The following is a 12,490-nucleotide window of genomic DNA, read 5'->3' on the forward strand; positions in this document are numbered from 1 at the left end:
TACGCGCACATACACGCGCACGCGCGCACTCACACGCACACACACAATCACACATACACGCACACACGAGCACACGCACACAGAAAGCTACTTAGGTAAAAAGTTGGAGTTTACTTTGTCCAGCTTTCGCCTACTTCACTCAGGAAGTATGCGGAGTTTGTCGTCCTGTGGTTTAACACTGCCTAAAGCATCTCAGAACCAGTGGGCGTACCCGTTGGCGATACGCTTTAAAGCCAGCGTAGTTCGGTTGAATTAATGGAAAATAAGAGATACAAGAAACTCCAAAGGCTCAGCGACCTTTAGAAACAGTAGGGCAGATGGTAGTTGCAATACCTTATGTACGCTCATAAGCACCGAGTTGCCGCTCCACTGTTTGCTCATCGGATATGCGCATGCCACCGTGGCTACCATCCACGTTCAGCTTATGCAGAGAAGCGGGAGCTAACTCTCGTTTCCGGAACTTGGATATCTGCACACCACCCGCGTTTGCACAGCGCCGGCTGCCATGCAAAATAGTTTGTTCTAGTGTGAGCTGCTTTTCGCTGTGGCCGTTAGACCAAGAGAATATGCCCGTTGCGTGGCCGAAGAATCTACAATATTTGCAAGAGGGGGTGGCATGGCGCATTGAGTGCCCTCGATTGAAGCCAACCTTCTCCCGTAAGTTGGCGCTTCGCGACTTTGCAGTGGCCCATCGCGTGCTTAGGAGCTTGGCGTTTCTTCTCTTCTTACCCCCAAAATATGTGCCTCTTGTGCCACACACACAAAAAAAAACCGAGGCAGGTCGCACAGGTCTTTTGGGAAGAGGTCCAGAATTTCTTATCGCGGTGCCGATAGCGTCGCTAACATAAGTGGCACGTGCTGGAAATATTCGTAGTGGAGAAATAATTAGTCTTGAAAGCTTCGCCTTCAAGAATTGAACGCGATAGCATTGAAAGATCCCTGACAGCTTCTCACGAGTCCCGGCAACTGCAGCTTATGTAACTGTAACATTCACAGGGAAACGTTGGCGGCGAACGCTATGCACGAAGGCGAGCTTTATGGTAGAAACGCGGCGTCTTGCGTGGGCCGATCCCGGAGATAGGGTACAGCCACTCCAAAAAATTACATCATTTTCAGGTTACCAATATTATTTGGCACTTTTATTATTCTAGTTTCAGAAGATTTTAACAGCGCCTTATTAGCATGAAAGATAATTATTGTCACTCGCACAGCTTGGCTTGCATAGAAACAATTTACAGCAGGCAGGCTTGCGCGGGATTGCCATACTTCGAAATTATCGCACACAGGTCGACGGAGACGTGTTGTTTACTGAAAAAATAAAGACGTATGTAAGCATAGTATCAGTATTCCTTTGCTTACATTTATTTCTGTCAGCGTGCTCTATTCAGCAGGATTCTCTACAGGGAGAAGAGTAAAACACTAGCTTTTGTTTCGGGCACGTATACTAAACGAAAATGTTTGGGTAATCTTGCATGTTCCAGTGTGTTTAAACTAAATATTATTACTACATCATACTGCAGCATACTGCGCTCGTCACTAGAGTGTTTTTTTGGAGTTAAACCAAATATATCGTCCTGTATAGCGCATTAGACTAAGACCAAGACTATTTTGACATTCATTTGGTACCTCCGCTACATGGTCTGCATTAAATGTCACGCTACACTCTCAAACATTTTAGGCGCTTCTGTGCCTTTTACTGGGTAAGATATTTCTTTCGTGATTGAGCGTGCATTTTGTAAAATAGCGGAATCAATAATGAGTGACTTCCAAAGTATTGGACACTGTGGGAGCCAGACTGTCAATATGTGTATAAAAAGATCATATTGTCTCTAACCAATGGTAACGCAATGAATAAAGGCAGCCTTGATGGTTTCAACCCTCTCGACTCTCTCAAAAATAACATCATTTATCCTTAATTTCTATCGAAAGAGAGAGAGAGAGAGAGCGAAAGGGGGGTTTGCAGCAGCGTTCTTTCAAATACTTCACTTCAACGAAAAATGGGAATGCAAAATACAGCACTTAACCTAATGAAGAAATATAATAATTTATCAAGTATCCTTACAGCCCGAACAAATAGCGCCGATTCTTGCATGTCCGATTTTACATTTGAGACATCCTATAGTTAACTCTGCTAATGCTTTCCATGCATACTCACATGCATTCCCACAGCATACCGCATACAGACACAATATTTGTCATGCAGGTACATGATATCCGCTGTAAAAATAATTCCTCTGCGGCATATGTAGGCCATTTTGGTAATCTGGTTGAGCGTCTTAAGATTACTAACGTCGCCATAGCTGGCTCTTCGTCTTTCTTTCTTCGCCCCGTTACTTTGCTCCTTCCATCGCAGAGCTCTGAAACTCTCGTAGCCGCGCCATTCTCGCTTGAGCACGTTAAGTTTGGTCATTTGCATGTAGCTGTGTTGTCGCAATGTAACGAGATACCAGTTAGTTGACCTGCGTAGAGATTCCTGAAAATGCCCTTTTTGTCTGTAAACTAAAATTGCCAAGTATAGCTTACATATTTTACTGGCTTTTTGATTACGGTTAGAAAAAGGGAAGTGATGCAGTTTTTAACATGACACGTGAATTCAAAGAACAGAAAGAGTGACATTTTCCCTAGTAATGTTAGAAAAGTAATATTTTTCTCTCTCTCTTTCGCCGTAACGACGCGTTCCTATCTTTTGTTTCGACGCTTAAAAAATAAGCAAAACGCGTCACAATCATAAAGCCATCACAATTGTGAAAATCCCTTTCATCGTTTCTTTTACCTTTTCGTCTAAACCATAATAAATGCCGAATACGTTCAAGTTTGTTCGTATTTACATGAAAGCGGTAGAGCCAAACCATTTTTTTGGTGCGATGTCTTATTACACGGGTTTCACATTTCAAAGGAATAATTGAATTATTCAGAAGCAACTATCCTTCTTGTTGTAATAAGCGCACTGTTCTCGCGTTTACTTCTACCATCCCTTCCTTCTAAAATAGAGAAAAAAAGCAACTTTGATCCTCAAACTGAAATGTGCAGGAATTATACCAGTCTACTTCCGCAGTTGTATTCTCTTCTGCCTCAGTAATAGCAGGTGTCGTTGCTTTATTTTGCAGAAAAGAATGTTCTTTTTTCTCCGTTGCAGGGCACCACAACAAAACCAATTTGACAGAATGACGAAGCCTGCGTCGGCACCATCCACTGCTTTTCTTGTTGCGTTTGGTCGAGGCAGAGGCTGATGTGAGGGTCGTGCCAGCGCCGGAAAGCACAGTATTGGGGCTGGCTTTACAAGAGGGAGTAGATTACAGGAAATGCCCTGGCTTTTACCGTTGCTGGAATGACATCGCTTTATCCCCGGACGCAAATACACTGAGAGAGAGATACTGGCTAATGAAAAACTGGCCCCACGTTCCCCGAGCTTCGTATCCGGGTCAACGGTCATAGGTGGAGACGAGAGGACCCTCCTGATCACACGGCTTCCTGCTTTTGCGGTAACTTCACCGTGCTGGCAGAGGGGTTGAAGAGGGGCTGCTCTGGCTCTGAGGATTAGAGTCAGGTTTTGCGGCTGAAATTTTATTTTCCTATATGTGCTTTTGCGTGGACGCCTGCACGTGTGCCTGCTTGTAGTTTGCTTGTTTATTTATTTGTTTTTTTAATGTTCTCCGGACACGTCTGCTTTACAGAGCAAAATCGACTAATGGATATACAAGAAGCGAAGAAAAAGGGCACAAAATGCAGGATACGCCGAGAAGTGCATCTTATGTGCAATGTGTATACGTGCGTGTGTGTGTGCGCGCATGCGTCTATGTGCCCAGCGGTGCGCACACGTTTTCGTTGTGTAATCTTATTTCTCACCCAGCGCATGAAGTAGCTTGTCACTCTCCGCCAGCCAGGCAGGGAATTCAAGCTCTTCATTGCTGTCTTCATCTCTCTTTCCCAGTTTGTTATCCCTCGTTCCGTAGCTTGCACAGGAAGGTAATTTTAATGCACCGTTCTGATCTTGAACACGACGACCTGGATTAGGTAGAGTCAGAATTTTAGCTTGCAGAAATTTTAGCATGTTAAGCACGCGCCAGATAATAATATTTAGAGGCAATCCCAATGGCGGTGGAAGCGGTAGCAGCAACAGTAGTAGAGTCCGGAGGAGCTTTCAAAGACAGTTTACTTTGTAATATGTAAACAAATAATATGTTAAGCAACCCCAATGCATTTGTTACGTCGACACACTCATCGATTCAGCAAGTCAGGGTATCACATTATGTTTTTTTTCTGCAGATCGCCTTTAACACGTCCCCTATTTTAACCTAGCGCGACCTTGATGCCACTTTCACAAGGCGTTGAGAAACATTGGAAATAACTGCTGTATGAAGCTTTCAAGCATTTGCACTAGTAATTTACTCCAACGTCCATACTAACAAACACGCTATCATTTTAATATTTAATATTAAATATTCTTTAATATTCCCCCCATCCCCTCCTTATTTTCCCCTAATTTGATCTGACCGCCAGATATAGACCGCCTAAGATAGTGGCAAGACTTTTCAAGTGACTTGTAAAACACGAATCGAATTCTTTCTTTCACTTCTAGAAATATTATTTTAGAGACTTTAATAAACCTACGAAGATTATACTTTGGTGTTACCTTACCCATTAGATGCTCCTCCCCACCCCTCTCCTCCCAACCTTACCAAACGACCATTGCAAGTCGGTGCTATGGTTAGTTCACCCTGAATTGCGGGAAACCTAACAGGCGCTTCGTATAACGCCCGAAATTAGAGCAGAAATTAATTATTTGTCAGAAAATTTCGGTGCGCTTTGTGGAAAACATGGTTCCCACCCTCTCGAGGTATGAATTTTTTACCACAGGTTATTCCCTCAGAAAAGTGGCAGAATCTTCGGCGCGTTTCATATGTCGTCTCCAAAGAGGCAGAAAATCAGAGCTTCGCCCCTTAACTTTATCCCTACATTTCTCGAACCTTAGCTTCTACGTCAAGATACTTCAATATTTGCTGTGACATTGCCCAAAACGCACCCCTTATTTTTTCTTAATGCAAACCAGATACACTCTGTAGTTCTACCGGAACTGATCTGGTCTTTTGCAACAAAGCCCATTCAATTGCTTCTATTTTTCCTCTTTTGCACATTACAACGTCTTCCATTACGTGTTCTTTACGGAAAGAAACGTGTCAAGGAGAATAATTCTCCTAAAGGCCCGCCACCAGATTTGGGCATCTTGAACAAACAAGAGCAGTGTATAAATCACTCGCGGATGATTTTGTCTGCAATGTATTACAGAGCTGTCGTGATCCGCCGCCTCCAATTTCTTCCCCGCGAACACAACTGAAATTTCAGACAGACTGCTGCGCGCCCTCCCTCTCGAGGAAGCTGCGCTCCCTGCGAGAGAGTAAAGTTCACAGGCACAAATGACGTTACGTAGAACGCACTGCTAACTACGTCACTCACTGTGACACGTGACCGTGGTTAATCATCGATGCAACGGGAAAGACGCAGCGCTGCCACTTTATGTGTACCACGCATAAAAAAAAACAAAGAGAGAGAGAGAGAGAGAGAGAGAGAGAGAAAGAAGCGAAATCAAAGAAAGCCAGGCATCGCGCGTCAACATTTCACGTCCATTCCGTTCCGTTGTGGATAAAGGCAAGAAAGGAACACCGTTTGTGGACGATAGACGAGGCAGAGAAAGAGAGTGGCTTCATCGGCAGCGTTGCTCGCCTCTTGCCGACATGGTAACAGGACGGTTAGTTTCCTCTATCTCCTCCAATATTGAGCGGACTTGAAAATTTATTTCACTAAAACGTTCCTTACACTGTGTTTTACAATTTCCAGCGTATAACCAAATGGTTGCAAACGCTTGCAATGGGGCCTGGTGAGGGGCCTTTTTAAGCGCGTCCTGCCATCACGTGCAGACATTAAGGATCGCGATACTCGTTACTGCTTAGGAACGGCTGCTGAACAGAAAACTCCTAGAATGAAACATACGGCGGCAGGGTAGCGTTTGTTAGACAGCGACGTGATAAGTCATATTCGTGCGTTATTTCATTTTCATTTTACTCGACTGTACGAGTGAAATTTATAATATATTTTTCAATTTTAATCTATTATTCTATCTCTGCACACTCCGTTGTCCTCTGTTGCGCACATGCAGCTCTATCTAGCTGCGCCGCCGTGAACTTAGTGCGTGGACAACAAATTCATGAACCTCACAGAGGTTCATGAACAGGGCCATACCCAGTACCACAGATCGAGTGAGCCATAGGTTCTTCTGAGGATTCATGTCGAACACCGTTCTATCAGCAAAGCAGCCTGGGGTGCGATCTTGTACGCGTTCCAAAATAGAACGGAGGCGGTCCGTTCCACCGAGCCGCACACGGTTGGCCAGTTTGAACGGTGAAGAACGCCATGACGTCAATTGTGAAGTGATATCTGCTGTCAATCATTCCGTGTTGTTTGCTATCGGACGAGCGCAAAGGAACGGACCGCCAATTTCGCGACGGAAGGAACGGACCGCCTCCGTTCGAGTTTGGAACGTGTACAAGATCGCACCCCTGATGTCGATTAGATTAAGGACTACCCGCTGCAGGGGGTAAAAGTCGGCGTCTAATGGCCCATTAAGCTAAAAAGCCGGCTGCTGTAGTCGGTACAAGCGGAAAACGGCACCTAAGTTCCTATTGGCTCCGAGGTCACGTCAAAATCGCCCCTAGATGGAGCACAGTGTGCGAAAGCGAACGCCTGCTGCTGCCGTAGCAGGCCAGGCGTTGCGTCAGGGGAGAGGATATGACCGCGACGCCACGTCACCATCGCTCTCTGAGGCCTACGTTATCGTTATCCCCGCGTTCCTTCGTCGCGCAAGCTTTCACCTTCGTTCTAACTGCGCCTTGGTAATCGATATGAGGAAGTCATTGTATGGAAAAGCAGAATAAATACGAAGGAAAAAATTCACTGATAATAACGATACGCCTTAATGCTAAATTTGAGCGCACCTCTTTGTGTATTTTCATTTCGCATGTCAACATTTTGTATTATGATTATATAGGTACGCGGTACACACACAAGAGAACGGTGTGAGTAGCCCAGCTGGCGCAGACAGTGTGCCTCGTGCGGCACATTGTGAACGGAGCGAGGTCCGGCGCGAGTGCCTCGTTAATCGCGAGGAGGTCGCGAGAGGCAGCGCGTGGGTGACGCATGGGCGCGATTCACATCAGCATCCACAGGCAGACCTCTGATGATGCACCGCTTTGTTTCCATACAGACGACGCGGGCCACTCTGGCGCCATCTCTTAGCGATCGTGTCCTCGCAGCCCGTCTTGCGCGACACTGCCCTCTTCTTATGCTTTCGTTTTAACAAGAACGAGAGTGGTCTTTCTTCGCGGGGAAATCATGCCACCAGTGCGTGCACCACTGTGCGCGGCAACACCACCCAACGGAGCGTTAGATCGAGTCTTACGCGTAGTCGCTCGCTATTGCCCCTTCCCGGAGCAGTGATCTTCGTCACACACGCTGGTACCGCGGACACACCCTGGTACCTGACGCCACCCTGGCCCCCGCTCGAAAGCGCAGATGAAATCTTCCAAGTGGCTGCGGATGCCGTGGCTGCCAGCAACTCAGCGCTTGCGCACGCCGACTCCCTTCGATCCTCCTCCGCTTTCCGCCTCATGGCTTTAGTGTAGCCTCCTCCTCTACTTTCCTCCTCACAGTCTCTTCTTTTGTTTCCCGCTGAGCCCCGCTACGGTCACCTAAAAGCTGCGCTCTAAGACGTAGGCGATAGTGAGTTTCGAACCTACGACCCTGTTCCGGCGACCAACAACGAACACGCAGCGTGAAAGCAACCAGAAGAAGAGCGTTTATTCGGGATTGCTTCCCAACATATATAGCGTACCGGCGGCTGTATGACAACAGTCACGTGTTACAGATAGCATGCTGTCCAGGGCACATGCATAGAGGGCATGCGCGTCTGATACAATACAGACCCCACGCTCGAAGCCCGAGTGTCTTACCAACTGAGCTATAGAGGCGCCTCCTAGATAGCAGGCCTGTGCCCTTTGCTTTATGATGTCGTGCTGCTTGGACAGAAATTTTCATTGCCAAGCCCAGCGTGACGAAAGTGGTGACGTCAAAATCACAGTGGCCTACTCGGGAGTGTCTCCATTAGGTTCCATGACAGTGGGGCAAGGTAGCATGACCTCACGGATTGAAGTGCGCCGGTCTTGTGCTAGCTAGGAGGCGCTAACCAAAAGGAATCAACGCGCTCGCTTGCGTGCCAGGAGTTCATAATTCGAAGGACCGCTCACCGTCGTTCAATTGCATAATGATGCTTTCGCATTCACGATCCCACGGGCTTAGGTGTCCTCACATTTTGTTAACTTCCAAATGTCTGACCCATACCTCAGCACCGGTAGATTTCAATATTTGTACACTTTTAGATGAATGTACACAATCAAAGAGAGGACATAGGAGCGAGTGAGACACTCACGGAAAACACAATAAACTGTATTTAAAAAGAATACGGAAAAGTCCTCAAGATAAATACGCAGACAGATTACACTAGGAAAAAACAGAGCTAGCCACTACGAGCAAAGTGTTAGCGCTCTCTCATATTGCACAGTGCTGTGCTCCCGCTTTTTTTTCTTTCTTTCTCTTCAATCGGGTGGGTATCTTCCTTTTAAACAAGGCAGTCACCTGCTTTTGTTTCACTTTTGTTTTGTAAGCATGCGTTTCTGTATCTGTTTCTGTAATATGTGATTCGGCGTGACATCTGTAGGAACCATCTGCAGTCTATTTAAATATTACGGTATGCTTAACATAAATGAACTTTCTTAATTCTCCTTCAATTTGCTAATGGCGCTAACGCTACCAAAGATGACTCCTTGAACCGAATACAGAAACTGTAATGATACAGGATGGTGTAGGCGGTGAATGGAAAAGTTACATCATAAAGGTTGAGTAGATTTGGAACTTTCATCGTGCTAGTTTTTAGCATGAAGAGAAGCAACACATAATTGACAACGACGGTGACAAGGATGATTGGTGGTTCTCTAATCGAAGCACATTTATGAAACCCATCCATTATTTGATCATTAATATTTATAGGCACCAGCGTAATCGTGCTGCTGCCGAAAATTTATACCAGCAGTGAAATAGCATGCACTTTGTTGCGGCAATATTATGTGTTTGTTTGGTTGAGCTCTGCACCACCAGGCGGGTGCCCCTTGCAAGTAGTTCACGTTTGCGCGTCCGCTCATTCGGTAAAACGCCCAGTCCGCTTCCGCTTACCTGAACACCGGAAGCAGGTAAAACTATCTGTTGACGTGTTGTTATGTTGTTACTGGGCGCCCGAGCGAGACGGTCCCCACCATCTACTGACTAGGAAAATTGTGCACATAATATGCGATGGGATAAAAAGGGCACCCTCAATTCAGTAGTGAGGGTGCCTGTCAAAATAGTATATATACAATTGTGAGAGCCCCTCACCGCAGTGAGTGCCTAATTTATTAGTGGTTTCTTTAACGACTTCGATAAAGTTTTGTTTTTATTTTGTAATTTTAGCATCGGGTTCATGACCTACCTCCGACAGTGGGTATGTACCATTAAACAAGGCATCATCGTCGCCATCCAGCGCTGATTAGATGGCAAACCTCAGCACTAGAGCCGAAGGCACCTACGTGCACTGCCAAGTCATCAAAGCGGAGAGCGACAGTCGACAAGTGTTCTATATAGAAGCAGCCATCACTATAGCGATCTGAACATTGTCCTGCATTCAGATCTTCCCAGGATGTCTGAACTTGCGCATTGTCCGCCTAAGGGGTCAACATTGTCTGACCTCCCTAGTTCTATGGAAACCGAAAGCCCTGTTGCCGAAGACCAACGGGAACCGACGAACGAGCTTGGAGGTGCCATAGAAGGCGTGGAAAGGAGGCCAGCCACAAATGAATGCCCCCGCAGCGCTCAGCTATCAAAAACCACTGCATCGCCTCTGCCTTCACCACGCACCAGTCTGCGAGAAGCTGGCGGTACCAACGCAGCATCGTGCGACAGCGGCGAGAACGTAACGATTTCCTCCCGGCGAGATGACGCGAAAGACCAGCAGCACGGCGACGACGAAGCGTCACCTGAAGATCCTCACTTCTGGGCAGAAGAAGGCCTGTTGGCTTCCAGCTTGACAGCTCAGTGGCCCTCCCAACAACGTGGCTTAGACGCGCTCGGTCGCTCGTACTGGCCCGGCCGATATTCGCAAGTGAGCGTCTTTCTTCCACAAACCAAGCGGCCCGTTAGCGAGTCCTCTCGTTGGGACAGGGAGCGGATGTCGCCCCAGCCGCCGGCATCCTTGGTGGCCGATGGCAGTTGTACGTACCCGTATGGCCGTTTTCCCCGTGGCACAGCGTCATCAGCGGAGAGCGGAACGAAGGCATCTACTGCCTGCCTCACCGCACTCGTTTTCGCGGTCGTCATACTGTGCGTGTGGATGTTTCAAGTCGTCGGCGAGTACCGCGTGCCTGAGTCGGGCTTTGATTTCTCGTACGTCTCGCACAGGGCGCCTTCCATGGTCAAGGCAAAAGCCGCAGGCGGCGCCGACGCTCCAGCCGTGTTAGTGGAGGCTAATGGTACACTAACACCGGGATACGCTGTCGAACGCATTTCGTCGCATAGCGATGATAAAGAGGTGACAGTGGTTCGCGAAAGTAGCGTAAGGTCCGCGCAAAAAACCACCGTACTTTTCATTCCGCGTCACCTGCGATCCGATAGAGGGATCCCACGCGTTGCAGTGGGTTGACGCCCCGAAGTTCACGAGGACTTGGCTTGGTGACATCGCTCGGTGCTCAATGGTCTTCCAATCATATCGCTCATTGGAAGTGGCTTCTATTTTGACCCGAAAGAGACTTGCGGACCAATGTCTTCGTCTTGCGGATCGTTTACTAAAAGCACACTGCTCTTAAATTGACAAATTCGCACAAAACAAAAGTACGATATCTATGTGCTAAATACAACGTATTCATGGCTGTACATAAATGACTTTTTTTTCGTATGCATTTCAAAGGTACCACAATATCTGAATTGTTTGGTCACTATATGTACGCGTTTGCGAGGATAATATCTTGCTATATTACGAGGCTGTCGTTCAAAAATTCTTTACAGAAAATTCTAAAAAACTGAAATACCTCAAAGTTGTTCTGCATAATTTTGTCTATTTTTTATCCGCCTTGTGAACTTCCCGGCAAGAATTTGCAAATTGCCATGTGCCATAAGGTAATTAGTTAAAACTTAATTATAGAATTTCAAGTAATTAGTCGATTGCGTATTTCAAGTATTTTGTGCAAATAATGTCTGCATCTTCGAATAGAGCAGCTCAAGGACTAAAATTGTGCCACCATTGTGCCAATTCGTGCCACTGGCAATTTCAAGGAGTTTTTGAAAGTGTTCGCTGGAACACCCGCTATACGAAAGGCTAGGGCCGTCACTCCTCACGTCGCAAGTTGCTGTCGGCGCGGCAGCTTACGGCCTGAGGCCTAATGCGTAATGCCTTGAGGTATATAGCGATATAAAGCAGAGTGGGACAGGGTAACAAAAAAGTAACACCGATTCGGTTAGGGTAACGATACGTTTCTGACGTATAGTAGAGAAGCAGAGCCACCGTGCCATCACATGCAATTCTCTCAAGATTACAAAGCCGCCTTATGTTTTGGTGGGACATTTGTGCTGTGGCGACGTGTCTTATGTACATCGGATCTACGATACGAGTTGAAAACATTAAGAAATTGGGCGAGTACGTAGTGGTGCTTTTTTGCAAAAGCCTTGCACTTCATTCAAAGGGCCTTTTCAAAGGCATGCTAGGCTTAACCGCCGCTCAAATTTGCGGGCATCACCGCAACAGTAACATACACGCCTTGGAAAAGTTGCCTTGCCAAATATAAAGAGACCGGTGGGGGGAAACCTGCAAATCTGATTATGATGTTGGGATATGTATCACATGTAACTGCGCTGTCTAGAGTTTGGACTCGCGGCAGGAAGGCAATGGAGATAGGAGGTTTCCGTCCTATTTGCTCGGAGCAGTGGTGGGCCAACTATATTTCAAACCATGTCAAATTCCTCTTTCACTCTCTCTAAACATATATATATATAGTTAACTGAGGCACCCGATTTTATTATAGTCATATCATATGAAGCCAACAAACACTGCCATCAAGGACAGCATAGACAAAAATTACTTGTGCTCAATAAATAAAATAAAGAAACAATAAATCAAAGGAAATCAAAGTAAATGAAGAAACAACTTGCCACAGGTGGGGAACGATCCCACGGTTTCTCAGTGTTTGTTGGTTTCTTATGATATGAATAATACAATCGGGCCCCTCGGTTAACCCTCTTTCTTCTCGTTTATTACATACCGAGGATCTCGAATCCGGCAACATTGCTGCCTTCAGGTAGCATGTGTGGGTTTATTTACCAGTTGCCTTCACCCAAAAAGATCACATTCTCGTGAGGCCTA

The 12,490-nt window shown here is 46.4% G+C and overlaps 1 protein-coding gene across 3 annotated transcripts in view; it reads left to right on the forward strand.

Moving 5' to 3' along the window:
- LOC135908476 (cholinesterase-like) overlaps window positions 1-12,490 on the forward strand; it is a 281,744-nt gene that overhangs the window by 246,811 nt on the left and 22,443 nt on the right. For 2 of the 3 annotated variants that reach the window (XM_065440262.2, XM_070532291.1), the window contains exon 1: window positions 3,451-3,482. The exons of the other annotated variant lie outside the window; for it this stretch is intronic. The gene's annotated coding sequence lies outside the window, so the exon portion shown is untranslated. Of the gene's footprint in view, window positions 1-3,450; window positions 3,483-12,490 lie in introns of those variants that run through there. 3 annotated transcript variants of the gene reach the window in all.

This window comes from Dermacentor albipictus, chromosome 1, assembly GCF_038994185.2.
Source record: "Dermacentor albipictus isolate Rhodes 1998 colony chromosome 1, USDA_Dalb.pri_finalv2, whole genome shotgun sequence".
Classification (NCBI taxonomy): Eukaryota; Metazoa; Arthropoda; class Arachnida; order Ixodida; family Ixodidae; genus Dermacentor; species Dermacentor albipictus.